General features: G+C 43.9%; 1 protein-coding gene and 1 long non-coding RNA gene across 2 annotated transcripts in view; both read right to left on the bottom strand.

Moving 5' to 3' along the window:
• LOC109308584 overlaps positions 1-7,251 on the bottom strand; it is a 20,283-nt gene extending 13,032 nt beyond the window's left edge. Inside the window, exon 1 of the long non-coding RNA XR_002100644.1 lies at positions 7,084-7,251. This is a non-coding gene — a long non-coding RNA (uncharacterized LOC109308584). The remainder of the gene's footprint in view (positions 1-7,083) is intronic.
• Positions 1-18,600, bottom strand: part of SLC9A9 (solute carrier family 9 member A9) — a 416,256-nt gene that overhangs the window by 146,795 nt on the left and 250,861 nt on the right. The gene's annotated exons all lie outside the window — the stretch shown is intronic.

The following is an 18,600-nucleotide window of genomic DNA, read 5'->3' as shown; positions in this document are numbered from 1 at the left end:
GTGCTGGCTGCTACCCTGGGGGTCTTTAAGAAGAGGCTTGATGCCTATGTGGCTGGAGTCATTTGAGCTCAGTTTTTCTCCTGCCCAGGACTTGAAGATCTACAAGGTCCCTTCTGACCCTACTTCTATGATTCTATGATAACCCCAAGGTCCCTTTCAGCCATTGTGCTGTCCAAGACATCTTCTCCTAACTTATATATTCATGTCACTGGTTATTTTGAGGTTGGTTAGGAGACAAGGTTGGTTATACATGACCTGCCTGAACAAAACTATGTTGGCTATCCTTTAGCATCATGCCTTTTGCCAGTCTCTCACAAACGGACTTCTTGATAAGCTTTGCTGGAGTAACTTGGTTACCTGAGGAAATGCTGCTACTCAACAGATACATTAGATATGATATTGAGGAAGGCAGTTTCCCCATATAGACCCTTAGGTGTTGTCACAGGATAATCGAATATTTTTTTTTCTTTATTTAATTTCTAAAACTCCATTGATAAGAGCTACTTTTCTCTCATTGGAAGTGAGGGGAGAAAAAAATGATCTTCTAAACTTGTCTTCCATCCAAATCTGGATCACTCTATTGAGCTAACTCTGACTTATTCCTTCAGAATGAAGCAGTGGCTCAGAAAAACCACTGAACCTGGGCCAGTTCTTGACTCTTAGGTACTTATGTGAATTGTAGGCTGTACATGATTTTACCAGGAAATGACATGACTGTTGGACGTTTAGGAAGTATTTGGTTCAGAGGAATATTAATATAGGAACAGAGCTATGAAAAATTTTGGAAGATGGAATATTGTTGGAATTTTGGAATTAAAAAAAACTAAATTTTTGTTAAACTTTTGCAGGAGTTTTCAAAGTGAAACTAAAATTGGAAGTTTTTTGTTTAAAGAAGGGATGTAGCATTTTGTTTTAGACTGTGGACCTAAGAACTTTGTTTTGTATTTCTGGTTTTTGCATTTTCCTCATTTCCCCCTTCCCCCTTTTTCTTTTCTTTTTTTTTCTTTCCTCCTTCCCCTTCCAAAAGGAAAGTGTATCAAGATGCATGTGAACTTAACCCCCTTCCCAACCCTCCCCCCCCAAACCCATGCCTTTTTAAAAGCTTTTTCCAGTGGCAAGAATAATAGGTGGAAATGAATATAAAAGAGACAGAATGGTAGGGGAAAAGGAGAAGAAACTCTGAAAACTGAAACTGGAAAATTACTAACTCCTGGTTTTCAAAAACCTAAAGCAAAATTACTTTTCAAAGCAAAATTGATTGGAAATTATCTGTTTTTAATTGGAATAGACATTTCAAAATAAGAAACTTCCAAGTTAAAATTCAAAAATATTCTTAGTTTCCCCAAAAAACAAAACAGTTTTCAGCAAATGATATTACAATGGAGGCTGTGAGGGGAATTTAATTGATTTTTTTTAGTCAGCATTACTCAAAAATCAAGGACATGTTTATCAATGCACACACTCTTTAAATAAGACAGATACACTTTCATATTTGCAAAATAAAAAGCAGTACCTGATGAATAGCAGTTAACACATGAATATCCATAGTGATTATTTGGATCAAGAATCCAAGCCTGGAGGTCAAATCCCAGTTCTACTGAAGTGACTGGTCTTTCACCATACTGAACTTCTACTGAAGTGACTGGTCTTCAGTCAGGCCAGTACTTTCTTCAGGTGTTTATTTTGAGGTTTGTGAGACTACTCCTTCCATCCTCACAGAAGTCTGTAATCAGCAAGGTATTTAGCATCTGCTTAACTTCAGTTATATGTATCATCTAACTGTTTCCAATGGACTACCAAAATGCTTAACATTACCTTGAAGTTTCAAATCATTAGCTTACTTTTTGTCTTATTCTAATAGAAAACTAATGCAGAAGTTAGTTCTAAGACATTCTAAACAGCGTGTTTATACACAGTCCAAAGATACTATGTTTGACTGATTCCACAGTAAATTTAGTATGTTGGATGTTAACGACATGTTAGCATCTGAATTAAAGTTTGGGATATTTTAATTGAAGGCAAAGTCCGGGTAGGAATATACTGGAAACAATTCACTTTCAGTTTGCCATTTGCTATACAGTTAATCCCATTTCTCATATGCTTACTCACACTAATGGATCACAGCAAACTTTGTCACAGTATTTTAAAAGATAAATGTAAATAATCCCTCATGCAACTTAATAACCCTATTCCCAAGCTCTGTTGATTTGTAATTTCAGAAAATTTGCTTGAAATACCTACAGATAAATTTGGATTTTTGTGATAAAGCAGAGGCATTGACAATAAGTTGAAGAGTATGAATCTTAAATTCCTGTTGACTGCTTCCTCTCTCAAATATCTATTTTTCCAAGAAATAAAAATGCTGCTTATTTCCTTTTCCCTGTGGGATAGCCACTTGGGGCTGGATTTATCAAGTGATTTAGGTATCTAGCTGGTGCTTTTAGCACTACATCCAAAACAGCAATTCAAGAAAGCCCTAGTCAAGTGGTCCATAAACTTCATTAGGCCCTTCCCTGTTTGACCTGAAAGTTCTCTCCATGCCTGCAGATCTGCTTATGCACATGCCCAGAACTGCCCCTCACCGACTGAGGCCTAAATGGGACTCAGAATGTAACCACAGGGACATCAAAGTAATCAGTGCATAATCAACATACAAACAAGACAATACCCCTTACAAAATGCAGGTGTTGCCACTTTCTTTTAAAATGTGGCCACTAGAGCAGCAACAGCAATAGTATAATGATTACAGTATTCTGCCAGGCAAGTGTAGGAACTAGGCTGAGTTCCCTTCTATCCTAAACAGTTTCAGACTCTCGTTTTCTATCTTGCAGGACAGGGGCCTAATTATAGGCTGTTCTGAGATGAGGACATCTCTATTACTCCTGTCAAAGTTGTTTTATTGTACAAGAGAGACTATAAAATTCAGGAGGCCAGACAAAGGAGGACAACTTAATAGGTTAGTCACTAGTGGGTAGAGGGAAGGGGTGTGGGGTGGGAAGGAAGTACCTGGGTTCTGGTCCTAGAACTGTTTAAGTGTTTTACTTAAGTCATCAGTGGATAAAAAACAGAAATAATTCTCTGAGCAGGACCAGAAACCAGAGCTCCCTGCTCCTGAGTACCCTAATCACTAGGTGTAGTCCCTCTCTCTGGTTACTGAACACTTAATTATTCCAAACAAAGTGGAACAACTTCAACAACAAGAGCACTAAAGAACCCTCTTCTTTCTCCCCACATATGGTATACCTAGGGGGTTAGGGCACCCTCAAGCAGACAGGGGGAAATGAACCTGGCTTTTCCATTTCTTGGGTAAGGACTGTAGCCATTCAGCTACATCAAGAGAGGAAACGACTAGGGCTGTATAAAACGGCAGCGTTCCGTTTTGACCAGCATTTCGACGGAACAGTGTTCTGTTTCAAATTTTGTTTCGAATTGAAACAACTGTTCTGTTCTGTTCTGTCAAAACAGTTTCGTTGTTTCGACCTGGTTTTGACGTTTCACCCGTAGGATATAATGGGGAAGGTTGAAACAGCCTATAACTTTGTTATTTCTGGCCTGATTTGGATGAAACTTGCAGAACTGGTAGCACCTTCTACAGGCATGAAGCCTGCCATGTTTCATGGAGATAGATGCAGGAGGTTCAGGGGAACTGCACCCCAAAATCTTGAAAGCAAAACTCAAATCACATGCATGTGTTAAGCCACAGCAGGGTCAAAACTGCAGGTCAGCAGCTAGAGGCACATGGCCCCAGAACCCCCCTGCACCTCTCTCCTTGAAAGGTGGCAGGCTTCGTGGCCACAGCAGGGGCCAGCAGGCCTTTAGCTTTCACCCTGCTGCACCTTAACACACACAGTGTCACCCATGTCATGAGTTTTGCTTGTCTGCAGCTTGAGGTACAGTTTCCCCCAAACCTCTGCACCTATCTCCTTGAAACTTAGCAGGCTTTGTGGCCTAGCAGGGGCTATCATGCCTGCAGGTTTGACCCTGCTGTGGCTTAACACGTGCCCGTGACATGAGTTTTGCTTTCAAGACTTTGGGGTGCAGTTTCCCTGAACCCCCTGCACTTATCTCTGTGAAACGTGGCAGCCTCCATGCCTGCAGAAGGGGATACCAGTTTTGCGAGTTTCATCCAAATCAGGCCAGAAATGACAAAGTTATAGGCTGTTTCCACCTTCCCCATTATAGCCTATGGGTGAAACGTTGAAACAGGGTCAAAATGGCAAAATGTTTTGACTTGCCTCGTTTTGTTTCAAGGCTGTTTTGACAATATCTGTTTTGTTTCACTTTTGCTGTTTTGACCTTGACATGAGTCGAAACAGTGTTGTTGGTGTCACTGGGCATAACCCTGGGTAACTCAGAGGGATGGAAGACCATGAGTGTTGAGGAAGTCCTTCTGCTCCAGGCTCAGATGAGCCAAAACCCCCCACCCTTTGCCCAACCTTTGTAACCCTTTCTATGGCGCCTGCAATCTCCTATCCTTCTGGAAAGCAGGCGAGCTAAAACTGTTATCTGTGGAATGCAAGGGCACCGCTCGGAGAGAGAAAGGAGGAGGGAAAGGGGAGGAAGAAGGGGGCCAGCTGGTGGAAAATCACTGACAGTGAAACTGACCAGGGTATAAAATCCTGCTGTTGGATTTGAAACAATACAGTCTCCCTGTGCCTTTTACTTGAGTTCAAATAAACTCTGTCTGCTTCTCCCCCCAGTGTGTTTATTTGGCGCGATGCACACCGGGCAACGAACCCAATTGTTGCCTCCCTCGGGCACCTTGTGCCGGCAACTGTGTCAAAGAAATTTGGTGCAAAATTTCTCATAGCCCTAGAAACTACCCCCTCCTCTAGTAGTCATCTTTTGAATAAAAATATTACTCCCCCTTCCCCACACCTAAGTTATTGACAGAAAGGGCTCAGGCATTCTAACTTTCAGCAAAGGTTCACATCTGTGAATACCAGGTGCTTTTCTGCAGTTTACATATCAGAATCCTGGGGAGGTGAGAAACTAAGGCAAGTCTGTGGCCACGTTATCCTGCTCCTTGCTCAGCTTCCCAGTTCAACCTATGCACTATGTAGGATGTATAAGTACTTTGCATGGATGTTGCCAATTCTATTTCTGGGGCTAGGTGGCTCAAAGTGAAGTGCTGCTTAACTCAGCATTGAGATAACAAAGTCCCCTTTTTGGATCTAACTTTTGGTTCTTTGTTATCAGGGACTATCACAGCACAAATATTTATGAAGGTTGTTTAGTATCACTCAAGCAGAATGATATGGCGAATAATTCAGATAGATCAGATACATTCCTTATCTTACTGAAAAAGTACCTTGCCAGTGATCCAGTGATAGGCACTATAGCCGATCATGGAGATTCATTACCCAGAGCATTTCTCATTTTCAGATAGAAATGAGTAGAAATTATCGAATTTCTCTTTTAATAATAACGTCCAATACATTTAGTATCCAATTTCATACTGCCACTTGATTTATAGCATTTACCAGACTAATCACTTTCCAGCTACTATTATATTAACCCTTCTGGTATGCAATCATATATCCATGGAAAGAACCTTCACAGACTTGGGGAAGCATAGTAAGCATCAGAGTCCTATGTGTAGCGTAAAACATGCTTTGCAGGGTGAGCAGTGCCCTGTGCCACCCACATGGCAGTGTGGTTGGGGGTGGGAGGGGCATCTGGAAAAGGTGGGGGGGCAAATCCCCAGGTGGGGGATGTACAGGCCACTGGTGCTGTGTGTGGAATGGTAGAGGGGGGTCATCCTGGGAGCTCTCCCCAAATGGCCCATGTGGTATGTGGCCTGGGGCCCACACGCCAGCATTGCATTTAGCCCCTGCCACACTGAAGTTGGACAGCCCTGCCATAACCCACCCTTTCTCCTACACACCCACTGTGCTTGTGGAAAAAAACAAAGGCATAAAATTGAATACAATGGTTTAACAGACTCTACTGCTACATAAAAATATCTTTAATAGGCACCTCATTCAGCTTTTTATCTAGTCTTTGCTACCAGAACAGCCTAATTCTGGAATACATTAGGAGCAAGGATCTGGCTCACAGCATCCTTTGGTTCATGAGTTGTAAATGGCATGGCACAAGCAATAAGTAGGCTGTGAGACGAGTTCTTGTCTAAGTAGCTTCTTATACTCTGGATAGAAGTTAAAATTTGCCAGTTCCTTAACTTGCCTCATCTTTGAGGTTAGCATTTAGGAAAATGGTATAAATCATAGAAGACTGTGCTGTAAAATTGGAGGGTCACAAAAGGAGATAGCTAATGTGGCAGTATCATCCTTTGTAGGAAGCTCTCTCATGAATAAGCTTCTCTGTACATGCTTTGCCTTTACTAGATTTCAGTAGGATCATGAAACAGCAGGGGCTTGTTCAGCATCAGGTTATTTTCATCTAACCTCATAGTGTACACAGTTCCAGAGTCAACCTTGGTAGTTTAACAAATTGTCCCTCTTTGGCTTCATTATTATTGTTATGTCAATTACTCTCCAACCATTCAACAGTTTGGGAATCAGCTATTAAACTATATTTGATGAGGTTCTTAGGGTTAAAAGATGACAATTAAAGAAATATTTCTTTCTGTTAGCATAAAAGTTCCAGGCTGCAATTTGTTCTTAATAAGAATACAGTGGCAGCTAATGTAATAAACCTAACGATGACCATCAAAGGTATATCCTTGGGGGCAGTCCAAAATATAAATATGGATGAAAACTTCAGTTAAGATAGTGATCAAGGTCAAATTTAAGGTAGCAATTAGGACTATGCGAAGCTTTGCTCCTTGATCTGATTAAACAGAGATTCAGCCTGATTTGGTGACCAAATCGCCAAATCCAAATCGAATCAGGAGACTGTCACTGGTAGGTGTTGTATGGCTTTGGGGACCTCTTCATTGGTGCCCTGCCCTCCAGTGACATCAGGGTGAAACTCGATTCTGGTGCCCCTTAGATGGTCCCTTTTCTCGCCTGCCACATCTTTGGTGTTTTTGTTGGGGAGGCAGTTCCCTGTTGGGGGACCCGGAGGCATTTTGGGCCTGTGGGTGTCTTTGTGGGGCTCCAAACCTCCATGTTACCCCACCCTTACCACATCCTCAGCCTGGGTAGATGCTGCTCCCCGCAGGTCTTCCCACACTGCCCACCTTGATAGGGTTGGGTCTTCCTGGCTGTCAATCTTTAGGGGTCCATCCCTCATCTCTGGGGTCAGCTTCCACCCTCCTGAGAAACTAAACCTGTCCCATTTGGAGTTAAACTGTAACTGAAGAACTCAATTGTAAATGAGCTGCTTCTGCTGGCAGGTTCCTGAGATTCCCTCTCTCTGGGCCCTCAGTTCCTTGGGGAAGACTTGTCTGTCCCCTGTACCTTACTAGCCGTGTGTACCGGCAACCGCCCTGTGTCCAGCCCGTGCCAGCTCTTCTGGTATCACCTCCCTGGGGCCCAGCTGACCTGTGGTCTCATCGCTTTGGTCCCTCCAGACGGTGCTGTCCTCTCCTGGGGGCTCATGATTCCCTGTGCTCTGCCTGATGTAAGGCTGTCTGGGGATGCCCCTGAGCCAGAAGAGCCATCCTCAGCTCCGGCGTCTGAGCTTCTGATTGGAGCCCCTCTGCTTCCTGGTGGCATCCTTTGAGGATGCTGCCTTCCAGTGGAGCTCCCTTGCCCCCATCGGCCCCCAGGGCTGCCCTCTGCCTCACCCATCTGGGCCCTCCAGCAGATGCCCAGCTCCTTCTTGTGCAGGCTGGGGCTGGAGCCTCTTAGCTGGCATTCTGCTCCTCCCTCCATGGTGCTAGGTCAGCTGAATTCCCAGCTGCCTTTTGAGTAGCCCACACTGCTCAGGAGCCACATCCCCAGCTCTCGCTGAGCCTGCTTTTGTGTTGGCATTGGGATTTGGGTCTCCCTCCAGCTGCTGCCCATCTCTGTTCCTGGGGTAAGTATCAGGGCGTGCTGATCAGGTTCTGTGCCATGCTGGGGGGACTCCTGCCTTCCCTCTCACAGAGATCCTTTAATCTCTCCTAATTGAATTGGAACCCTCCAAATCTATTTGGAGAGATTCAGAAAAATTCATGAAAACCCTGGCCCTGGCCTGTCACAGCTCCACGTTGTCATGGCCCCACCCTTCACAGGGTCTCCATGGAAACTGTCCACAGGGACTTGGGCAGGGGCTTCTGGGAAATGGAGTCTGCTGTGGATCAAATCCAGCCCATGGGCTGGATTTTTCTTGCCCCTGCTCTAGCCTTCCTTGCCCCTCACCTACTGATTAACAGACCTGAGACATCCCTCCTAACCTACTGCAGAAGAGGCAATGAGAGATCCACCCGCTATGTATCCTTCTCCTCCCCTGCCACACATAGTTTATGGTGGTGGATCTTCCTGAATAAAAGGGCGCAAGAGAAAAGACTCCTATCATGAAACAATTATCATGGAACAGCTCTCTGAGCAATTATTCCACCTTGTCTACAGGCTCAAGAGACATTTTTTGTATGAGTTACACCTGAGTCATTCTTTAAAAAGTACTCTTCATAAAACTGAAGGCTAGAACCTTATTTTTTTAATTGAAGGACAGATTCCATGAACTGGGACCTCAGCACAGATGTATAGTGCCTAAGCATTCAGCTGGGCCCTGAGGAGAACTTTGGGTGCCAAAAGACAGGACTTCCTCTGCTTCTGACTACTAATAGTTATTAGCACCGGACACTCAAGTTTTAATCATAAAGGAAGTTAGAAGAAATGCCATGGTTTAGTTGATAGCAGGTACAGATGGCTGGCTGGACTAGTACCTGCACCAGTCTGCCAGTAACTATAGTGTTAACTGTTAGACATGTTACAATTAATTACAAGTTTTAGTGGAGTTTAGTGGCATTCAGCTAGGGGTTTAAAAGACTTTCCAACAGAAGATGGTTTGATCTTTGTTGAATGTGTGACTGGGCTACAGGGAGCTCAATGGGAAAAAATGTAGCTTGGCTGAAACTGTATAGTGGGACACTATTATAAAATGACTTAAGGAACTTACTGTATTACTGCTAAGGAGAAAAAAAATCTGTCTATGTAAACAAGCATCAAACCTTTAACTCACAGGAGTTTCCTGTATCACTGTGGGAACATACCAGCTAGGCTGATTACAAGCATCATAATCAGAAGCTTAAATGTATATCATTGTAAATATCCAGATGTACATGAAAATCTGCTATCTCTAACCTAAGTTATATTGTTCCCAGGTATGGTCACTGGAAGATATAGTTTAACACAGGCTATTTCATTTTTTAATACTAAATCAATGGGTGGTTCTTTTTCACTAAATTGTTTTCCAACCCTCTACGGAAAATATAACACAATGTAATGCGAGTGTATGGGAAAGAGCACCGAGACTAGGAAAAACATTTAATTAAGCCACCTTTTCTAAAATGAGCTTCCTTCATTTTGACAAATGTTGAAAGGAAAATGTGTTTCTACAATTAATTTATTACAGTTTATAACTACTGTATTGTGGATCATATTAAGATTATATCCCATGCCATAGGGTAAGTATTTAGACCCATTATATTCTCAGAGATTTGTACTGAATAGAAGTTGAGGGGGAAATGGCAAAATATGATTTATGATGTGACATTTTCTTGTGCTTCTGTGGGGCTTATTTGAGAGAGTGGGATGCTGTCAATTCAGACAACTAGGTCAGCTTCCCATTTACACCACAAAGAGGAAAAACAACAAAGCATAGTTCTTCCCCCTCCCCACAGCTGTCCCAGAATGAAATATTTGGCTATAAGAAGTTGCAATCCAGCAGTTTCATTTTAATTAATAATACACAATGATGAGGAACAGTCCTTCTGGCTAGAACAGTAGGTCCTTCTTCCAGCAGTTCACCAGAAACACTCGACCCAATATCAGCTGATCAGTGCTAATATGTCTGTACCAGCTTTTGGTGCAAGTTAGTCCTACATCCCAGCCTTGTAGCCAGGCCACTGTTCCCCTCCTCCGTACACTAAGATGTGGGGAGAAGTGGGCATGCTAGAAGGGAGGAATAGGTTGAAATTGGACTTGGACAGGTTACAGTGGTGGGCAGATGAGAACAGGATGGGTTTCAACACTGACAAGTACAAGGTACTGCACCTGGGGAGGAAGAACCAGGCTGGGGAACTCCCTTCTCATCAGTACAGAGGCAGAAAAAGATCTTGGAGACATTATTGATGCCAAAATGAACAGGGGCCAGCAGTGTCAGGAAGACCAACAAGTACCTTGTCATGCATCCACAAATGCATCTCAAGCAGGTCCAAGGAGGTGATCCTCCCCCTCTATGCAGCACTGGTCAGGCTGCAACTGGAGTACTGCATCCAGTTCTGGGCACTGCACTTCAGAAGCAATGTGGACAACATGCAGAAGGTCCAGAGGAGGGCCACTCACATGATTGGGGTCAGCAGGCCAGGTCCTATGAGGAGAGGCTAAGGGACCTGAACCTGTTCAGCCTCCACAAGAGAAGGCTGAGGGGGATCTAGTGACCATTTGCAAACTGGTCGGGGGGACCAGCAGGCACTGGGGGAGTCCCTGTCCCCCCAATCACTATCAGGAGTGACAAGAAATAATGGTCACTACCTGGCAGATGGTAGATTGAGGCTAGATATCAGGAGGTGCTACGTCACTGTCAGGGCAGCTAGGATCTGGAACCAACTTCCAAGAGAAGTGGTGTTGGCTTCTACCCTGGGGATCTTTAAAAGGAGGCTGGATGAACACCTTGCCGGGGTCATTAGACCCCAGTACTCTTTCTTACCACGGCAGGGGGGTTGGACTTGATGATCTGCTCAGGTCCCTTCAGACCCTACCAACTATGAAACCTCCTCTTTTCTTTGCTAGCTTATTGCATTACATCCCCTCAAATAGTTCGGGTGCTAAAGATCTGTAGTTCGGCTTTACTGTTGAGTAAAGAGAGCACGGCCAGTACATTTTGCAGTTTCAGGCACTGGGAGCAGTATGTTGGGGAACAAGAAAAAGCAGTCTTGGGCACTGTCTGATAATTCTTGGTACCATAGCATCTGGGAAGTTGCTTTTTGCTTATTACACAACTTTCTGCCTGTGAGCTGTGGCAGGCCAGTAGTGGGTGCTCCTGTATTGGGCCACCAACCTCACTGTGTCCAACATCCTTCCAGGCTCCAAGTGCCTCCCTGGGGGCACCTCATGTCTAGCTGACCCCCTTTCTGGATCACACCTGCAAGCCTGGGGGTAATACCACCCCCACCCAGAGTCTGGACTGATTTGGCCCTGTGCCCCCTGGGAAATACAGGCCTAGTAATCCTTGAGGGGTACTCGACCCACTGCAAGAACTTGGGGTGCTTCACTCAGTCTGAAGCACAAATAGTGGTCTCCCTTAGTCAGTTGAACCAAGGGGACCCCAAGGCATAATTTAGATCCTCTCCCAATAAGTCTCCCATGCTAGGTACAAAGGAGAACTTTACTGGTTACAAGGATTAGGTTTGGAATAAGGTACAGGGTAGAGCAATATCAGAGAAAACCCTTAGAAAAAACAGTGGCATGGTAGCCTTGATAACACATTTGTGTTACTGCAAGCTATATATCTAGTTAGATCTCAAGTAGCTTTCTCATGAGTATCATCTATAGCCAAGTGAAGATTCCCTCTGGAGGCAAGAAGTTCATTGATCATGAGTTGAGAGAGAGAGAGAGAGAGAGAGAGAGAGAGAGAGAGAGAGAGTTTCAGATGGTCCAGCTTCTCTGAGAGTTCTCATTATGGCTGCTGCCTTGCCTCCAAGGCAGTCCTTAACTTATGACCTTATGACTCTATTTACCTGATCCAATGAAGGTCAGCAACTGTTGGCTGCCAGCCAACCAATTTGAAATGCATCACTGGTTGCTGGGTCTCTAGCCCCCTCCCTGTGACATTGCTTAGAACAACAAGGAGTTTAAGCCCCAACCCAGATGTGTGAGGCCAGTCATGTAGGCAGAGGGAGCAGGTTCAACCCCCGCCCCCGGAATCTATCCAGCTCAGGTTACAATTCAGGGTTATCTGAAGCTGATGGGGCCAGGGGTGTTTAGTCTTTGCAGTGACCATGGTAATCAAATTGTCAGATTGGGCATCTGCCTGATGGCAGAGTTTGGGGTGAGAGAGATGTCATTCTGCCACACAAGCAACTAGTCTGCCATAAAGAAATTAGTTTCACTCATGAAGGCACAGATTTCCAAAGGTATTTAGGCACTGCTCCTCTCAGCACTGAAAGTCCCAAATTTGTTAGCTGTCTAATTGGCTCTCAAACATGCTATCTTGATCTGCATGGGCTGGCCCTGACGTTGCTACTGCAGGGACTGTAGTACCTATAGCACTGTATGGAGGTAACTACATTTGTTTCCAGTTCAGGAGTTAGCTAGCACAGGGTAGCACAAAGTGCAGTAGAAGGGACATACATCCAGGATATGCATACTTTCCTATCTTTTTTACCTAGATAATGGGCTATTGCTGTATCTGACAAGCTATGTTTCTCATTCACAGTTCAGCTTCAGAACTCCAACCTGAAAGTGGCAATGAATGAAGAGGTCCTTATTTGAGTGGAAGAGGAAGAGCTAAAAGGTAGAAGGGACCATTTCTTGATAGTGTGCATGTGACAGTGTGAGATTCTGGGATTAGTGATGAATTCTATGTGACCCCTGTATTGCCAACCATGTTGCACATTGAAGAGCAGGTTCTGTCAGTGGAGGGTAAGATCAGGACCCTGGCTAGCTCCTCTTTCCCACATCTCCTGCCTTGCCAGGAGATTGTTTAAGCCAGCTGTTCCTCATTCACATATTATATTTTGCTGGTGTTTGTGAGATTTTGCAGTTACTTTGGCTGCATCCACTGAAAGGGGGATATAAAGTGGGCAATGTAAGAGACCATATCATAGGTCGGATACATGTGTGCCAACAAGAAATTGATAGGATTGATCCCTGAGGACTTCACGTGTGAAAACTTGAGGAAGAAATATAATTTCCTCTGACAACTGCGATCTGACTAAGAAGAATGGATACATCTATCCTAAGGCCGTGTGTAGACAAAACAAGGGGCATGTGTGAATGACACTTTAAAGCGGGCTAAACGTTTTTGCACTGCTTTAATGGTGTTGGGGTTTGTATGCCTCAGTGGCACATTGCACATTGATTACAGTTGCTGTAGCAAATTCAGTGGCGTAATGCACCTTAAATGACTTGGGGTGCAGCAAACTAAAAATCCTCTGAGGCATTTTAGTTTGCTGCCCTACCAGCTGTGGAGCAAAGCACTGGGCTCCATGCAGCTCAGGGGCTCTGCAGGAAGCTCTGCAGGCAGCCTGGCAGCAGTCCAGGAAAGGCTCTGCCCAAAAGAGGAAAAATAAAAAGTGGCAAACCTGATCTCCCCCCAGCCCCGGAGCCTGCCTGCACTCTGTGGGGGACTGGTGCTTCCCTCCAGAGCTGCAGTGCCCCCAGGACTGCCTGAGCCAGGTGCCTGCAGGTGGGTGCCACTGGGGGTGGGGAGGGGGGTCTGCCATTACTGTGGAGGGAAGCACCAGCCCCTCTGCAGCCCAGGGACCACTCCACCCGCTGGCAGCTCACCCTCTGTTCCCTGCTGCCAGAGAGGCAGGTAAGTCAGGTGTGTGCATGACACAGGGGTTTAATTGGCCCTAAATTGAAGTGGTGTTTTTAAATACCTACTACATCACTTTTGGGCCCCCTTTTTGTCTATACATGCCAAGACCAGACCATACACTCCTATTAGGTCTTGTGAAATTCAGAATCAAAGTCTATCAAAAGGAAGAAACAGGTTGGTTTGCAATAACAGATTTATACTTCACTATAAAACTTAAATAAAATATTTATCACTACATGTGGCTGGAGATTTGCAATGATATAGATAGCAGTATCTGCACTGGATAGAACATCTGTTAATTCCTTGATCTGAAGCATATATCCCTTTGTTCCTGACATGGGTAGGAAAGGTTCTGTTCAGCCTTCAGGAATCCTGGAGCCTAGTTACCATACATTTCATCATTATACTGTCCCGTGAGGTTCCATATAACAACTGTCACCTTTCTAGTAGTATCCCTACCAGAACTCACAATGTTGATCTTTAATCATTTGGAAAGGTCAGTGTTGAGAAATAGGAGGCACTCCTTTGGAGACCTATCATGTGGGACCGAAACCCTAAAGTTTCCCACTTGGCAACCAAAAGCACTTCCAAAATACCACTGTAGCTTTGCTACATCATTTCTGCAAACAAAGCTGGTTGCAGGTGTGTAAATGCTACCATCAGTTGTAGGAATAAAGAAAAGGATATTTTCTTCTATTGCCATGGTGAATACAATGTTGTGAAAGCTATTCTACCATCATGAAACTACATTTTTAAGGGTCTATAACCAGGCCACAGATGTAAAGTATGACTGTAATGGTCAAGTTCTTAAAATCACTTAAAAGAAAAACATGTTTGACTGATTTGTAAAACAGAAATTGGAATCTTTTGATTTTGTATGCTGTTTTGCCCTTTGAGTATAAATTTACAGCACCACTGTCTGTGATGTGCACAAAGCACTGACAATTTTTAATTGATAGTGTCAGCATTATTAACATTTGAAAGCAGACTAGTATGTACACAAAAACAACTTTTAAAAGTCTCTCTTTAAAACTAATCTGGGTTCACATTGGCAAGGTTAATTGGTAAAGTCTGATGCTGAAATTAATATGCATTTATATAATATTTCATACTAGTCTGTCAAGTCAATGTGTGGAGTTGTTTGCTGGTTAGATAAGCAAATATGGACTTTCCTAGCTGACTAAAAAACAGTTCTCTTAAACTGTTCCAATTTACTGGTTGTTTACACAATTCTAAAATAAACTTAAATAATAGATACATATGCAAACAACTATTACAATATGAGAGATTCTAGTAAACAAACACAATAGCCTACCATAATTATTTTTTAGTATAAACTGAGAAGGTAATGTTCAGATGCTGATTAAGTTTAGGATTAAGGCTTGAGTTAAAACAGTAATTGGATATAGGATTATCACATTAAAGGGTCTGCACAATCAATGCTGATGAGAGAGGACCTGCTTGTGTCACATCATAGGGGATCTGATGCCTGTTGTGCCTTCACTGTGATTAGCACTGTAGAAACAAGTAGGGGCTTAAGAATGAAATGATCATTGTGGTCTGTATTACTTTAACTCATAATGTAGTATAAATCTATTCTTTTATATTTCAGATGAGATAAGGTCAAACAATTGAACTTATTTCACACACCTTAGCAGGTAAGCCAGATTTTCCAAATGTTTTAGGTGCAGTTCAATGATCTTGTTTCCTTTTCATTTAGAAAATTGTATAGTAGCTACATCCCAAGGGAACCTGAACAAAACAATCCAGTCTATTTATTTTATATGGCTAGAGTTCTAAAAGTAGAGCAATAAAATCCCAGAATAAGGCTGTAATCTTTCAGAAATTTGATTTGAAAAAGATGCTGATTTATTAGGTCAATATGAGTTTTTCTTTTAGTTAGACGTTTACAACTCCACTCCTGATTCCTTATAATCTAAAGGTGTTATTCAGATACAGATCTATATTTAAAACATTTACAAAGAACATTTATATAATAACTAGCCATTTGTGGGTGATCTGGTAACCTTGGTTTACTAAGAAGAAATGAAAGGGAAAAATACGTCTTGCACACGGTTCTGAACTCCAGGTGGTCCCAACCCCCACTTCCGGATGCCGCCTCGCCCCCCCGCCAGGCAGTATTCAGTGGTCTTGTGCCAACAATGAATCTGCATAATGTCATAATGCATAATGTCATCTGTCACAGACACTGACTTTCCTCCACTGGTGGAGATGTAGGAATTCTAGTCTACTCTGAGACACCTATACAAGTGAACTATGGTGAGAGTGGTGTCTTCACAATCACACTACTTATTCATATATCATTTGCTTCAATTATTATTTGTTTACTCTAATTGAGGTAACTAATCTAAGAAACCTTATCAAATATACTGAGAGGTTATACGTTAAAATTATTTAAAAATACCGCGTAGTATTGCCTTGCATAGAGTGCGTAGAACACTGAATAAATACTTCTTAGTCATTGAGGAATTGCTGTAAAAAGATGCACAAAGTGTCTAACAATCCCTTGATAAATATTTGCACAAGGGGTGATGCTAACCAAACAAGATCTAATACTTAGCACAGTGATACTTTTATAGGACATGTTTTATTAATAGCTTTATATTGCTGCTCTGCCTCTCAGGAGAATCCTTTATCCCCAAACCCCTGATTGCAGATTTACTGTAAAATGTAGTTTCCCATTTTTAATCAGAGTAAGGGGAACAAGGTGACACACGTTTCCAAAACTATTACTGGGTAATACTCAACAGCTCAGAAGACACATTTATTGAATACTTCAATGTGGCTCTGAATTCATGCTTATATGGCTGTATTCTTTCTTTTACTTTTGTATATCATGATACCATTCTCACTCACAAAGGCAGGTTCATTCATTACCAGATATGAACAGCCTATTGCAGTTCTATCACAGTGAAAAGAAAGGGCTGTTTTTCACTAGTTGCACAATCCAGATTAAGCAAAGTATAAAATAATGTTTGGGAATCTAATACAACCAATTCTGTTCTCAGAAGGCTAGTTAGTTATGAAGGGCTAAATCCTATTTTCCCTTTACATGCCTAAGTGGTGCTCATATACTATGTAACTGCAGCTTTTGGCACTTATACAAAGTTTAAGAGTCTGTTTCAACCACTGGCAGAATAAGGTCACTCTGCATGTCTATGTGTCAAAACTAAAGCAGTGGCAGTGACAGAGGAGAGGGTTCCTACTTTTAATCTTATAGTCTATTGGTTCGGGAATTTATCTGATAAGCAGGAAGCCTGGTGTTCTAAAACCCCCTCATCTAGAGGAGGTTTGAACTTGTATAATCTGTTCTTAATAAAGTGTTTTAACTAACAGGGCAGAGGATAGACAATGCTCAGAGTGCTCTCCAGTCCTCCCTTTGAAGCTGACCCACTGTACTTGGCAATTAATATTCCTTAGATAAAACAAATGAACAACACTGAGATAGTTTGTGCCCCACTGGGAGTATAGGCCCATGCCAGAATTTAATGTCTTCTCCTTTCCAGGGTACTGGAAAGGGGGCACTCCCTCTCTATTTCGTTCACCACCTCCTGGCCCACCTATCTTCACAACCTCCTGCCCAACTTTGAGGAGAGGAATGGAGAGCACTCTGGCAATGTTAGAGCAATTTCCTGGGAAGCAAGATATGTAGGCTCAAATTCCCCCGATGAAGAAAGCTTTAAATTCAGGTCCCTCACTACTCATGGTTGTGATTTCTCTGCAGCTAACTTGGGCTATGGACAGAAGTCACACATAAATCAGTTTAAATGATCAGAAATTGGTTTAAACCTGTAATAGAACATAAGTTCAGTGCACTTAAACCAGTTTCCAAATGGCTGGAACTGGTTTGAGATAAACCTAGTTGAATGTAGTATCAGATTTAATCAATTGAGGTCAAAACAGTTTATGAAACTTGTGTCCCAGATCCCTTCCTGGTTTAAGTTAAATCAGTGTCCTCCAGCATCCCAGCATGCTCTGCAGCCCTGGGCTGGGCTGTCTGTTCCATCCAAGCAGGGTTGGTCCTACCCCTCTTCTCCCTAGCCAGAGCACTATCACCGCTCCCGCTGGCTGAGAAAGGGAGTAGGGATGGGAAACCCTGGTCTAGAGTACTGCTGGGTTTGCCTGGCAAGTGGGCAGCAGCTTTTGCCAGGTGTCTCCAGTCCCCACCCCCTTCACTGCTTCAGCACCAGGAGCAGGAGTGGGGCCATACCCCTGTAACCTGAAGGGAAGTGGGGATTTAATTCCCCCATTGCAGGGTAAAGGGCTGCATGGGCACCAATAGGCTTAGCTTGTGCACCTGGGGCCATGGTGACTAGATGTCAGTAGCCTGAGAGGAAGTGGAGGGTTTAATTCCCCCATTGCAGGGAGCAGGGTGGGGGGCGGAGGGGGGCCCTGGGCCAAGTCCCTCCAAGGAGGGGCCAGCTGGCTGTGGGGAAGAACAGGGAAGGGGGATGTGACCTGGATGCAGGGTGGGGGGGAGAGGGAAGCTGAGGCTAGTTATGGAGCCCAACTCACTGCTGCCTCCCAGTGTGGCAGCATGGCCTGGGCTGGTGTGGCCCCAGGGGGTGGGGTCAGTGCCTGCTGCCTTCTGCCTCCAGCCCCATGTGAGGGCCACAATATGCCTGCAAGCTCCCTGCCCCCTCCCTCTCCTGACAGCAGTGGCAGGAGAGCAAACTTATTGCACGGTGGGTGGAGGTGAAGGTCCTGTCATCCACTGCCTGCTCATGGCCAGCTGCTGTGGGCCAGGAGTGTGGGCAGTGGTTGTGGGGGAGGCTATGGACCACTGCACCTGGGTTTGGCTATGGACCACTGGTTTGGCCCAGCCCTGTAGCCCAGGAGTACAGCCTGGTCCAGCCCAGCCCCACAGCCTAAGGGCGTAGGCAGTGACTGGCCTGCAGGGTATATGCTGAAAGGACAAGACATGGCAACCATAGAGAAACCAATTAGTGATACCCAAAGATGAAGAGTCATAGTTTCATAGTT

This window comes from Crocodylus porosus, unplaced genomic scaffold, assembly GCF_001723895.1.
Source record: "Crocodylus porosus isolate Cpor-Errol unplaced genomic scaffold, CroPor_comp1, whole genome shotgun sequence".
NCBI lineage: Eukaryota > Metazoa > Chordata > Crocodylia > Crocodylidae > Crocodylus > Crocodylus porosus.
Note: the sequence above shows the minus strand (reverse complement) of the source record. Positions and strands in the feature narration are given on the sequence as shown.